The 15,338-nt window shown below is 39.9% G+C and overlaps 1 pseudogene; it reads right to left on the reverse strand.

Moving 5' to 3' along the window:
- Positions 1-14,617: 14,617 nt before the first annotated feature.
- On the reverse strand, positions 14,618-15,104 carry LOC126088018 (60S ribosomal protein L21-like; annotated as a pseudogene).
- Positions 15,105-15,338: the final 234 nt, after the last annotated feature.

The raw sequence follows: 15,338 nt of genomic DNA on the forward strand, positions 1-15,338 counted from the left end.
TGTGTTTTTTTAAAAAGTAGATGTTAGTTTAGAAATTCAGATTAAAATTAGATACCATGGTCTGCATGTTACGCCTGTCTCACTGACGGCACTGAAAGTTTTCTTTTCCTGAGAGATATTTTACCGCAATTAAAAAAAAAATGTTACTGTGCTAAGGTTGAGAAGTCTTGCCTTAGGCAGATCAATAGCAGAGAAAATTTTGTTATACAATGTAGATTTTAGTTGTAGGAGCCTAGCAAAAAACTATAGGAAATGAGAACATAGAATTTATATTTAAGCATAAAACATAGAGAAGGAAACAATGCCTGTCTTAGTTACCTAGTGCTACTCTAACAAAAATATCCCAAGTGGGTGGCTTTAAAGAACAGACATATATTTTCTCACAGTTCGGGAGGCTGGAAGTACCAAATCAGGGCACTGGCTCTAACGGAAGGTTCTTCTTTGTCTATTTTAGCTTCTAGTAGCTGGTGTCAAAGAGAAAAATTAATAACAGACATCTTACTTTGATTTTAAGGTTTTTCTTACCCATGAAAACAAATACGAACGATAAAAAAAATTTCCGACTCAAAATTAATCCAGTTAGTGGCTTTGTCAACTAAAGTTGCTAATCTTTTCTTTCCTGTTTGAAGCCAGGTTTACCTAATTTAGATTTCAAAAGGTATCATGGCTGCTGGTGGGTGGAGGGCCAGAGACCACCTTGTGACCTGATGTCAGTTGATTTCAATAAAAGGGGAAGAAGGCAGGGTTCAAGCAATCACGTTGAGATTGGCCAGTAGTGGTTGATCTTCTACTCATCTCCTTCCTCTTCTCTTTACAAGTTTCATTGTAACTAGCCTACTTCTAGCTGTTTGCTTTTTATTGGAATCAGAATGCTCTACTTATATGCATATATAATAACTTCTCAGAATAAACCTTATATTTCAATTTCTTTGAGTTTTGATTATTTTTAACACTGGCAATGCTCAGAGTCTCTGGGCTTGTAAATGCATCTTTCATGTGTGTCTGTCTTCATATGGTGTCTTCCCCTGTGTGTTTCTCTATGTTTATTTTCTCTTTTTATAATTCAGACATGATTAGATATAGTGCCCGTGCTACTTTGGTATGACCTAATTAACATAACAAAGCAAATCCTATTTCCAAACAGGGTCACATCCGCAGGTATAGGGGCCAGGTCTTCAATATATATTTTGGGGGCACAATTCAATCCATAACAAGTCCCGATGCCTTAAGAGCTATTTCCCATTCAAAAATAATAGGTTTAATCACAAGGCAAAAGAGGATCAAAGTGGGCTTGTTAAGAGCTAAGGCACTGGTAGATGCCTGAGAGTAACCCCATACCAAGAATGCAGTATAAACCCTGGATAACACTGGAGTATATCTGAGCAAAAGCGACCACGCCTGGCTTCGTAGGGAGTCTGCTGTGCCCAGTGTGCTGTGTAAGATACATGAGCAACCTCAGAGGGAAGTCTTCTGGTGGGGGAGTGTGAGAGCCACACAAACCCACTTGAGGCAAAACAAACAAACAAATGAACAGACAAACAAACAAACAAACAGCCTGGACTTCCCAAGGCCCCCAAAGGGGAAAGGCATAAAGAAATGAGAGAGCTAACTCATGGGAAACCTGTGGGGTGGGGACAAAACACAGACCAGTGGCCTGAAGCCGCTGAGTGCAGGGTAGAGCTTGAACTCAGCACCGAGTTGACTTGCCTATTGACATCCCATTGCCACTGGCCAGCATATTGGCCAGTGAGTATCCAGTGACCTAGAGACCTTGCCCAGTCCAGCACGTGGACAACCTGCCCTCCGATGATGCTTTCCCTGCTGAAAGAAATAGAAAGAGTAAGGAGCATGGGCAACAGGCGATGTGAAAGCAAAGTTTGTCTCTCTGATCAAGGTGGGAAAAGGAAGAACTAGGTGAAAATTTCTATGGGAGCTGGGTTAGCATGAACACAGGACACTGTTACATAAAATTTTCTGCTCCCAAGTGGAAATGGAGACTCATAAGATGTGATTTCCGTTATGGATAAACATCTTTGCACATCTGAAGCTCGTACAAAACTGTATGGACTGCTAAGGTAGTACATTTGCTTGCCCAGAGAGCAAACCTGTCTGTGAGAATTTTGGCTTGGCTTGATAGACTCATCTTTTTCAAAACTTCAAATTCACCCTAGAGGTCAGTTAACCTTTTCTCTCACATAGTCTCAGCTATTATTTTCCATACAGATTATTGATACTATCATCCTATCTGCCTCAAAGAATAAACAAAATTTTACAGACAAAAATACTATTGTTGAGCTTTTGGTTCAGGTCAAGAGACAAGGGTACTCTACCCTGTCTGTCTCACTGAACACAACTAAAATCCTGAAGAGAATACATGGAGCAAATATCTGTTGTTGTTGTTGTTGTTAGGTGCCATTGAGTCGGTTCTGACTTATAGTGACCCTATGAACAGCAGGGAAACCCTGGTGGTGTAGTGCTTAAATGCTACAGCTGCTAACCAAAGGGTCGGCAGTTCGAATGGCGCTCCTTGGAAACTCTATGGGGCAGTTCTACTCTGTCCTATGGGGTCACTATGAGTCGGAATCGACTCGATGGCACTGGGTTTGGTTTTTTTTGGTTTTTATGAACAGCAGAATGGAATGCTGCCTGGTCCTGCACCATCCTTACAACCTCTGATATGCTTGAGCCCATTCTTGCAGCCGCTGCGTCAATCCATCTCATTGAGAGTCTTCCTCTTTTTCACTGACCCTTTGATTTACCAAGCATGATGTCCTTCTCCAGGGACTGGTCCCTCCTGATAACATGTCCAAAGTATCCTCCCTTCTAAAGAGCATTCTGGCTGTGCTTCTTCCAAGACAGATTTCTTCTGGCAGTCCACGTGTGATGCTAAGGTTAAATGTCAACTTAGCTAGGCCATGATTCTCAGTAGTTTGGCAGATATTATGTAATCATCCTCCATTTTGTGATCTGATGTGAGCAGCCAATCTGTTGAAAGGGCAGTTTCCTTGGAGATGTAACCTGCATCCGATATGTATATGGATATTCTGACAGAGCTCACTCACTCTTAATCCAGCATTCGATCTTGCATTCCAGCTCTTGCCACTTGACCTGCAGATTTTGGATTTACCAAATCCCACAGCCCTGTGAGTCAGCAGCCTGACGCCTGATCTGCAGATTTTGGGTTCGTCAGCCTACACTACCACGTGAGTCAGGAGAAGATGCCAGCCTGCTGCTGACCCATGGATTTGGGACTTGTCAGCCTCCAGAATTGCATGAGCCATTTCCTTGAAATAAACTTATTTCTATATATTTATATATATGCTTCACTGATTTAGCTCCTCTAGAGAACTCAGCCTAAGACACCATGGTATAGTCAGTATTCTTCACCAATACCATAATTCAAATGCTCCAGTTCTTCAGTCTCCCCTGTTCTCTGTGTAGTTAATAAAACACAGGCAAACACCTTTCTGGTATTCTCTGGTTTCACCAAGATTCATCTCACATCAGCAGTGATAGCCCCTGTCCCACATCCCCTTCTGAATCTGGTTTGGATTTATGGCAGTTCTCTGTCGGTATACTGCTTCAAATGCTTTTGAATGATCTTTGGCAAAATTTTACTTGCATGAGATATTAATGATATTCTTCAGTAATTCCCATATTCCACTGCAAAGTCTTTGTGTGGAATAAGCATGTATATAGAGCTCTTCCAGATGGTTGGCCAGGTATCTGTCTTCCAAATTTTTTGACAGATGAGTGAACACCTCCCGCAGTGCATGCATTTGTTGAAAAGTCTCAACAGGTATTCCATCAATTTCTGGAGCCTTTTTTTTTAACCAATGCCTTCAGTGCAGCTTGGACTTCTTCATTCAATACCATGGGCTCTTGATCATGTGCCACCCCCTGAAATGATTGGACATCAACTACTACTTTTTGGTACAGTTCCTCTGTGTATTCCTTCCATCTTCTTGTGATGCTCCCTGTGTTGTTCAATATCTTGCCCATAGAATCCTTCAATATTGCAACTTGACACTTGAGTTTGTTCATCAGTTCTTTTTTTAAAATCTTTATTGTGCTTTAAGTGAAAGTTTACAAATCAAGTCGGACCGTCATAAAAAAAATTTATAAACACCTTGCTACGTACTGCTAAATGCTCTCCCCCAATGAGACAGAACACTCCTTCTCTCTACTCTTTTTGTGTCCATTTGGCCAGCTTCTGACCCCCTCTACCCTATCATCTCCCCTTCAGACAGGAGATGTCAACATAGTCTCATGTGTCCACTTGATCCAAAAAGCTCATTCTTCACCAGTATCATTGTCTATCCCATAGTCCAGTCCAATCCCTGTCTGAAGACTTAGCTTTGGGCATGGTTCCTGTCTTGGTCCAACAGAAGGTCTAGGGACCATGATCCTCAGTTCTTTCAGTTTGAGAACTGCTAAGCATATTCTTCCCTTCTAGTTTTCTAACTCCAGGTCTTTGCACATTTCATTATAATAATTTTCTTTGTCTTCTCAAGCACTCTTTGAAATTTTATGTTCAGCTCTTTCGCTTCATCATTTCTTCATTCACTTTAGCTGCTTTCTGTTCAAGAGCAAGTTTCAGAGTCTCTTCTGAAATGCATTTTTGTCTTTTTTCTTTCTTTCCTGTATTTTTAATGACATTTTGCTTTCTTCTTTATGATGTCCCTGATGTCATCCCACAGCTCGTCTGGTCTTTGGTCATTAGTATTCAATGTGTCAAATCTATTCTTAGGATGGTCTCTAAATTGATGTGAGATATACTCAAGGTCATACTTTGGCTTTATTATTCAAATTTGTACACCAATTACTAATGCCAAAGATGAGGAAATTAAAGATTTTTACCAACTTTTGCTGTCTGAAATTGATCGAATATGCAATCAAGATGCATTGATAATTACTGGTGAGTGGAATCTGAAGCTGGAAACAAAGATCAGTAGTTGGAAAATACGGCACACTGGAGTTCCCATGACAGAGTTTTGCAATCCAATGATTTATTCATTGTAAATATCTTTTTTTCAACAACATAAACTGCAACTATACATATGGACTTTACTGGATGGGATACACAGGAATCAAATTGACTACATCTGTGGAAAGAGATGATGGAAAAGCTCAATATCATCAGTCAGAACAAGGCCATGTCACAGCCAAAAAATTTTCCCCACTCTGTAGGTTCTCTTTTTACTCTTTTGGTGAAGTCTGTTGATGAGCACGGGTATTTGATTTTTAGGAGGTCTCATTTATCTAGCTTAGCTTCTGGTGTTTGCCTATTGTTAATTATGGTTCGTATGCTATTTATGCTGTATTCAACGGCAGTGGGTAGTGGGTTTTAGTGTTGACACTATTTTTCTTCCATGACTTTTATAGTTTTTGGTTTTGTATTTAAGCCTTTGATCCTTTTTGAATTTATTTTTGTCTATGGCTTGAGGTATGGGTCCTGTTTCTTTTTTTTTTTTTTTACAGATAGACATCCAATTTTGCCAGTACCATTTGTTAAAGAGGTTATCTTTTCCCCATTTAATGGACTATGGGTCTTTGTCAAAGATCAGGTGGCGGTATAGATGGATTTACATCTGGGCTCTTAATTCTGTTCCACTGGTCAATGTGTCTGTCATTGTACTGGTACCAGGATGTTTTGAGTACGGTAGCCGTATCGTAGGTTCTGAGGTCAGGTAGTATGAGGCCTCCTACTTTGTTCTTCTTTTTCAATAATGCATTACTTACCTGGGGCCTCTTTCCTTTCCATATAAAATTAACGATTAGTTTTACCAGCTTGTTAAAGAATGCTGTTGGTATTTGGTTCAGGATTATATTATATTTGTAAATTGCGTTAGGTAGAATTCACATTTTCAAAATAGTAAATTGACTTATCCATGAATATGGTATGTTTTTCCATTTATGTAGGTCTCTTTTGGTTTCTTGCAGTAGTGTTTCATAGTTTTCTTTGTACAGGTCTTTTATGTCCCTGGTTAGATTTATTCCTAACTATTTTATTGGGGAGGTGGGTTATTATAAATGGTATTGCTTCCCTGATTTCCTTTTCATAGTTATCTTTACTGATGTACAGGAGTTCAACTGATTTTTGCATGTTTTCTTGTTTCCTTCTACTCTGCTGAATCTTTCTATTAGTTCCAGTGGTTTTCTTTTTTTTAATGGATGACTGTCAAATTTAAAATGGCCAATATCTGTTCACTTCAGCTCAATAATGCTTAGAATATCGCTCTTTATGTGTTCCTTTTCTTTCTTTTTTTTTTTTATTGTGCTTTAAGTGAAAGTTTACAAATCAAGTCAGTCTCTCACACAAAAACCCATAAAAAACCCATATACACCTTGCTGTATACTCCCATTTGCCCTACCCCTAATGAGACAACCTGCTCCTTCCCTCTGCTCTCTCTTTTTGTGTCCATTTTGCCAGCTTCTAACCCCCTGTACGCTCTCATCTCCCCTCCAGGCAGGAGATGCCAACATAGTCTCAAGTGTCCACCTGATCCAAGAAGCTCACTCCTCAACGGCATCCCTCTCCAATCCATTGTTCAGCCCAATCCCTGTCTGAAGAGTTGGCTTTGGGAATGGTTCCTGTCCTGGGCCAACAGAAGGTCTGGGGACCATGACCACCGGGATCCTTCTAGTCTCAGGCAGACCATTAAGTCTGGTCTTTTTACAAGAATTGGGAGTCTGCATTCCACTGCTTTCCTGCTCCCTCAGGGGTTCTCTGTTGTGTTCCCTGTCAGGGCAGTCATCGGTTGTAGCTGGGAACCATCTAGTTCTTCTGGTCTCAGGATGATGTAGTCTGTGGTTTATGTGGCCCTTTCTGTCTCTTGGGCTCATAATCGCCTGGTATCCGTGATGTTCTTCATTCACCTTTGACCCAGGTGGGTTGAGACCAATTGATGCATCTTAGATGGCTGCCTGCTAGCATTTAAGACCCCAGATGACACTCTTCAAAGTGAGATGCAGAATGTTTCCTTAATAGATTTTATTATGCCAATTGACTTAGATGTCCCCTGAAACCATGGTCCCCAAACAATGGAGACAGAAAGTAGAGTAGTGGTTTCCCAGGGCTGGAAGGAAGGGAGTTGGGGGAAAATGAGGAAAGACTGCTAATGGGTATAGGGTTTCTTTTTGAGGTGATGAAAATGTTCTAATATTGACTGTGGTGATAGTTACATATATCGGTGAATACACTAAATTTTACACTTTAAATGGGTGAATTGTGTACTGTGTGAATTGTATCTCAGTAAAGCTGATAGCTATAGCTATGACTTTGAGGTCTATCCTCTGAGAACACCAAGATGTGTGCACCCCTAGACCTAAGGGGTTGCCAGGGCATAGCCTTTGCCTCAACTAGTATATCTGAAGAATCCTTAACATTCAGTTTATCTGCTAATGGATTTTTTTTTAATAGCTTAAGAAACACTGTTGGTATTGGGGTTACATTCAACAATGTGCTTTTGCTTCTTTGTCTCTGCTAAATGTTTACCTTTCTAAAGGTTGTGAGTATAGCTAAGATTTCACGTAGTTATTTACTTACTTAATAATCATATTTCATGGCATAATATTTCTATACTGAGGTGTAATGGTAAATCTGTCTTGGAGTGTGGAAGTTTTTTCTTTACATTTTTAATTTATAAAAGTATTTCTCCTTCATAAAATAGTGCATATTCAGCATAGAAAATATGGAGAAATGCAGAAAAGACAAGAACAGAGCCAGTCAACTATATTCCCATCCATGAGATACCAACTGTTAACATTTTAGTTTATTTTTTCCCCTTGTTTTGCAATGTGCATTTTTCAACACACTTGTGATCACATGATGTACTTCAGCATTTATCTACTGTCTGCCTGTTTTAGAACTTTGAGGAATGGACCTACTGAAACTTGGACCAGAAATGTCCCTCAAGCTTCCCCCTCCCATTTTTTATTGTAATTTTATGTTAAAAGGATTAGGATGGGATTGTAACACCCTTACCAGATCACATCCTGATCCAATGTAAAGGGAATTTCCCTGGTGTGTGGCCTGTACCACCTTTTATCTGTCAAGGGATAAAAAGGAAAGGGAAGCAAGCAGAGAGTTGGGGATTTCATACCACCAAGAAAGCTGTGCCGGGAGCGGAGCACGTGCTTTGGACCTGAAGTTCCTGTGCCGAGATGCTCCTAGAGCAAGGGAAAATTGATGAATCACAGGAACCTTTCTCCTGAGCTGACAGAGAGGGAAAGCCTTCCCCTGAATTTGGACTTCTGGCCTACAGGACTGTGAGAGAATAAACTTCTCTTTGTTAAAGGATCTATTTGTGGTATTTCTGTTATAGCAGCACTAGATGACTAACACAACCCTGAACTAGATGGATTGACACAGTGGCTGCAACAATGGTCTCAAGCATAGCAATAATTGCAAGGGTGGTGCAGCACCTGGCAGTGTTTCTTTCTGTCGTGCATAAGGTCGCTATGAGGCAGGACCATCTTGAAGGCACCTAACAACAACGATAGTTGCCATGGACAGTGATTCCTCTGATGGATCTGAGTAAAGTGAATTGAAAACATTTTGGAAAAGATTCATCATTCTAGATGCATTAAGAACATTTGTGATTCATAGGAGGAAGTCAAAATAACAACAGTAACAGGAGCTTGGGAGAAGTTGGTTCCAACCCTCAGGGATGACTTTGAGGAGTTCAAGACTTCCGTGGAGGAAGTGACTGCAAATGTGGTGGGAACAGCAAGAGAAGTAGAATTAGAAGTGGGGCCTAAAGATGTGACTGAATAGCTGCAATCTCTTGACAAAAAAACTTTAATGGATGTCTTAGTCATCTAGTGCTGCTGTAACAGAAATACCACAAGTGGATAGCTTTAACAAAGAGAAATTTATTTCCTCACAGTAAGATAAGCTAGAAGTCCAAATTCAGGGCATCAACTTGAGGCGAAGGCTTTTTTATTTAGGAAATCAAAAACACTTGTATGACTAGCTTTATTTCAGTGGTCTGGAACCGAACCTGCAATATCTCTGCCTACCAATACACCTATTTATGCACAGGTATATACACACATATGTATACGTATCTACCAACATAACCGCTTATGTATTTTTTCTTTGTTACTGCTGTTTTTGCCAAATAGTGTACGTTATAGCATTTATCAATAAGAACCCTTAGTCTTAAATAACCCAATTAAAAAATGGGCAAAAGATATGAACAGACACTTCACTAAAGAAGACATTCAGGTAGCTAACAGTTATATGAGGAAATGCTCACGATCATTAGCCATTAGAGAAATGCGGATCAAAACTACAATGAGATTCCATCTCACTCCAGCAAGACTGGCATTAATCCAAAAAACACAAAACAATAAATGTTGGAGAGACTGTGGAGAGATTGGAACACTTATACACTGCTGGTGGGAATGTAAAATTGTACAACTACTTTGGAAATCAATTTGGTGCTTCCTTAAAAAGCTAGAAATAGAACTACCATACGATCCAGCAATCCCACTCCTTGGAATATATCCTAGAGAAACAAGAGCCTTTGCACAAACAAATATATGCACACCCATGTTCACTGAAGCACTGTTTACAATTGCAAAAAGATGGAAGCAACCAAGGTGCCCATCAGTGGATGAATGGATAAATAAATTATGGTATATTCACACAATGGAATATTATGCATCAATAAAGAACAGTGATGAATCTGTGAAACATTTCATAACATGGAGGAACCTGGAAGGCATTATGCTGAGTGCAATTAGTCAGTTGCAAAAGGACAAATATTGTATAAGACCACTATTATAAGAACTGGAGAAATTCTTTAAACAAAGAAGAAAATATTCTTTGATGGTTATGAGAGGTGGGAGGGAGGGAGGGAAGGAGAGGGGTATTCACTAATTAGATAGCAGATAAGAACTATTTTAGGTGACGGGAAAGACAACACACAATAGAGGCGAGGTCAGCACAAAGGTACTAAACCAAAAGCAAAAAATTTTCCTGAATAAACTGAATGCTTTGAAGGCCAGCGCAGCAGGGGCGGGTGTCTGGGGACCATGGTTTCAGGGGACATCTAAGTCAATTGGCATAATAAAACCTATTAAGAAAACGTTCTGCATCCCACTTTGGAGAGTGGCGTCTGGAGTCTTAAACGCTAGCAAGTGACCATCTAAAATGCATCAGTTGGTCTCAACCCACTGGACCAAAGGAGAACGAAGAACACCAAGGACACAAGGTAATTACGAGCTCAAGAGACATAAAAGGCCTCATAAACCAGAGACTACATCAGCCTGAGACCAGAAGAGCTAGATGGTGCTCGGCTACAACCAATGACTGCCCTGACAGGAAACACAACAGAGAACCCCTGACGGAGCAGGAGAGCAGTGGGATGCAGACCCCAAATTTTTGTGTAAAGACCAGGCTTAATGGTCTGACTGAGACTAGAAGGATCCCAGTGGTCATGGCCCCCAGACCTTCTGTTGGCCCAGGACAGGAGCCATTCCCAAAGACAACTCTTCAGACAGGCATTGGACTGGACAATGGGTTGGAGAGGGATGCTAATGAGGAGTGAGCTTCATGGATCAGGTGGACACTTGAGACTATGTTTGCATCTCCTGCCTGGAGGGGAGATGAGAGGGTAGAGGGATTTAGAAGCTGGCGAAATGGACACGAAAAGAGAGAGTGGAGGGAGGGAGTGGCTGTCTCATTAGGGGGAGAGTAATTGGGAGTATGTAGCAAGGTGTATATAAGTTTTTGTGTGAGAGACTGACTTGATTTGTAAACTTTCACTTAAAGCACTATAAAAATTAAAAAAAAAAAGGTCCCTTAGTTTTGTGTATTTCTTATAGTCGTTATTTATCCTGGTTCGATAATTCCTTTCCAATCATCAAAAATAACAAGTGTCTACTGCCCGGAGTGTGATTCTTCCCCTGCTCCTCCCATCCCTAGGAACCACCAAAGAATGTTGGCTTCTGTATGTCTACCTATTTTTATCTTTTTATGAAAGTGGTATCACAAAATTTTGTCCTTTTGTGCATGACTTATTTTGTTCAGCATAATGTTCTCCAGCTTTATCCATGTTATAAGATGATTCCTGGAGTCATCATTGTTCTTTATAGCTGTGTAGTATTCCGTTGTATGTATATACCACGTTTTATTAATTCATTCTTCTGTTGATGGGCACTTAGGTTGTTCCCATCTCTTTGATATTATGAATAGTGCTGCAATGAACATAGATGTGCATATGTCTATTCGTGACATTGGTATTAGATCTCTAGGGTGTATACCTAGAAGTGGGATTGCTGGATTATGAGGCATTTTTATTTCTAACTTTTTGAGGAAGCTCCATACGGTTTTTCACAAGGATTGTACCATTTTACAGTCCCACCAGGAGTGGATAAGTGTTTCATCTCCCCACATTCTCACCCACCTGTTGTTTTTTTTTGTATTTTTTTAATCAGTTCCATTTTTGCAGGGCTGAGATGGTATCTCATTGTACTTTTGATGAATGAAGAATGGCATGACATTAATATTCAAAAATAATATTTCAAGATCTATCCTGAAGTACAATACTGTCAGTGATAGGATAATATCCATACGCCTACAAGGAAAATCAGGTAATACAACTATTATTCAAATTTACGCACCACCCACTAATTTGGAAGATGAAGAAACTGAAGATTTTTACCAACTTCTGCAGTTTAAAATTGATCAAACATGTAATCAAAGTGCACTGATAATTACTGGTGACTGGATTTTTTTTGGAATGTGAAAGCTGGAAACAAAGAAGGATCAGTAGTTGGACAATATAGCTTTGGTGATAGAAATGATGCCAGAGATTGCATGATAGAATTTTGCAAGACAGATGACCTATTCATTGCAAATATCTTTCTTCAGCAAGAGAAATGGCAACTATACATGAGGACCTCACCAGATGGCAAACACAGGAATCAAATCAACTACCTCTGTGGAAAGAGAAAAAGTTCAATATCACCGGTCAGAACAAGGCCAGGGGCTGACTGCAGAACAGGCCATCAGTTGCTCCTACACAAGTTAACATTGAAGGTGAAGAAAATTAAAACAAATCCTCGAGAGCCAAAGTACAACCTCAGGTATGTCCCACCTGAGTTTAGAAACTAGATTTGACCCACTGAACACCAATGACAGATGACCAGATGAGTTGTGGGAGGACATCAAGGACGTCATATGTGAAGAAAGCAAAAGCTCATTATAAAGCCTGGAAAGAAAGAGAAGACCAAAACGGATGAAACTTGCTCTTAAACAGAAAGTAGCTTAAGCTAAAGGAAGAAACGATGAAGGAAAAGAGCTGAACAGAAGGTTTCAAAGAGTGGCTCAAAAAGACAAAGCAAAGTATTACAATGAAATGTACAAAGACCTGGAGTTAGAAAACCAAAAGGGAAAAACATGGTCAGCATTTCTCAGGCTGAAAGAACTGAAGAAAAAAATTCAAGCTTCAAGTTGCAATACCAAAGGATTCAATGGCCAAAAAACTGAATGACCCAGAAAGATTCAAAAGAAGAAGAAGGAATATGCAGAGTCATTGTACCTAAACCAATTGATCGACGTTCAACCATTTCAAGAGGTAGCATATGATTAAGAATCAATGGTACGGAAGGAAGAAGTCCAAGCTCCTCTGAAGGTACTGGCAAAAAACAACGCGCCAGGAATTGACGGAATATCAGTGAAGATGCTTCAGCAAACGGATGCAACGCTGGAAGCGGGCACTTGTCTGTGCCGAGAAACTTGGAAGATGATTCAAAACCAGTTGCAGCAATACGTAGATACAGAATTGCCAGAAATTCAAGCCAAATTCAGAAGAGGTCATGGAACAAGGGATATCATTGCCAATGTGATACGGATCTTGGCTGAAAGTAGAGAATGCCAGAAACATGCTTACCTGTGTTTTATTGACTACGTAAAGCCATTTGGCTGTGAGGAACATAACTAATCATGCATAACATTGAAAAGAAAGGGAAGCTCAGAGCACTTAGTTGTGCTCACGAGGAATGTGTACATAGACCAAGAGGCAGTCATTAAAAGACAACAAAGGGGATAACGTGTATTTTAAAGTAAGAAAAGTTGTTCTTCAGGTTGTATCCTTTCACCATACTTAATAATCCAAGAAGCTGGACTATATGAAGAAAAATGCAGCATCAGGACTGGAGGAAGGCTTATTAACAACCGGTGATGCGCAAATAACACAAACTTGCTTGCTGAAAATGAAGAGGACTTGAAGCACTTAGCTATGAAGATCAAAAACTACAGCCTTCAGTATAAATTGTACGTCAACATAAAGAAAACAAAATCCTCACAACTGGACCAATAAGCAACATCATGCTAAATGGAGAAAATATTGAAGTCAACGGTTTCAGTCAATGCCCATGACAGTAAAAAGTCACAAAATCAAACAAAAGCATTGCATTGGGCAAATTTGCTACAAAAGACCTCTTTAAAGTGTTAAAAAGCAAAGACGTCACTTTGAGGACTAAGATGTGCCTGACCCAAGCCATGGTGTTTTCAGTCACCTCACATGCATGTGAAATCTGGACAATAAGGTAGACCGAGGAAGAATTGATGAATTTTAATTATGGTGTTGGTGAAGAACATTATACCATGGACTGCCAGAGGAACAAACAAATCTGTCTTGGAAGAAGTACAGTCAGAATGCTCCTCAGAAGCAGAGATGGCAAGACTTCATCCCATGTACTTTGGACATGTTACCTGCAGGGGCCAATCCTTGGGAAGACATAAGGCTTCGTAAAGTAGGGGGTCAGTGAAAAAAGAGCAAGACCTTCAATGAGATGGATGGACACAGTGGCTGCATCAGTGGACTCAGAGTAACGATTGTGAGGGTGGCCAGGATGGGGAAACATTTCTCTCAGTTGTACATGGGGTCGCTATGAACAAGATATTTTGTTCTGTTGTACACTGGACTGGAACCAACTCAACAGCAGCTAACAACAACAATATCCCTGACTCATGGTGATCCTATGCACAACAGGATCAGACCAATGTGTTCCATAGGGTCTTTGTTGGGGCTGATTTTCAGAAATAGTGCCATGGCAGGCCTTTCTTCCTAGTCTGTCTTAGTCTGGAAGGTCTGCTGAAACTTGTTCAATATCACAGCACATGGGAGCCTCTCCTGATAGACAGACAAGTGGTGGCTACACACGAGGTGACTTGGTCAGGAATTGAACCCCAGTCTAACACCATAAAAAAAAACATGGAAGGCAAGAATTCTACCACTGAACCACTATTGCCCTCCACTGGAAGTATGTGAATTAAACGATTACATTTATGTTAGCACTGTTGCTACTGCTTTTTCCACTTGCTTGCTTGTACTGAAATTTATTTGTTATATTTCAAGAAACATCATCACTGATATTTAGTGTATGTTAAAAAAATAAGCAAAAGACTGGATTCATTGAGCATAAAAGTTTTCATACAGAAATAGTGTATGATTTATAGTTTCACAAAATTATAATGCTGTATATAGAGTTGCAAAAAGGTTTATTTGCTTTTTTTTTAAGGAAACAAAGTATGCTTTAAATACTACACAAATCAGAGACCTAACATTTTTACATCTCAGGCATCTCTATTTTACACCTGTTATGCCAGGAATTCATAGGGAATCGGTTCCAGCAACTCAGGCTCCTTTCCATGGGTTCTCACAAAGTGTGCTTCTCAGGTGGAGCAGCCTGGCGCTTCGGTTGAACCCAGGTACCTTTCTCTTTGGCTTCCTTTTTTTTTCTGATCATTTTCCTTCATGCGTTTCAGGAAGCTATCTCAGCTCTTAGAGTGCTTAATGTGCTCGACAAGCACTTTAATTCTCTTAGCAAGCAAGAATCTTGCCCTTAACTTGTTTGTTCACAATAATGCCAACAGCATGCTGGGTAACACTGTAGACTCTTCCAGTGTGGCCATGGTAACATTTGTGGGGCATTCCTTTTCGAACAGTGTCCATTCCCTTGACATCTACAATATCACCCTTTTTGTAGATTCACATGTATGTAGCCAAAGGAACAACTCCATGTTTTCTAAAAGGCCTAGAGAACTTATAGCAGGTGCCTCTTCCCTTTCCCTTTGTTTTCGTCATTTTGGCGAATTAATGCAAGACAGAGGTTCTGGCCGAATGGCAGTTTATACTCTTTGATCTACTAACTTCAGAATTTATGAAGATACTCATTATAACATTGTTCATAATAGAAAAACCTGGAAGTCACCTAACAACCAACAATAGCTAAAAGGTTATACAAATTATGGAAATTAACTTTATGATATAATGTCATTACTTTTAACTAAGTAGAAACATGGAAACTGATTATATTAA

Source organism: Elephas maximus, chromosome 13 (genome assembly GCF_024166365.1).
Source record: "Elephas maximus indicus isolate mEleMax1 chromosome 13, mEleMax1 primary haplotype, whole genome shotgun sequence".
NCBI classification, from domain to species: Eukaryota; Metazoa; Chordata; class Mammalia; order Proboscidea; family Elephantidae; genus Elephas; species Elephas maximus.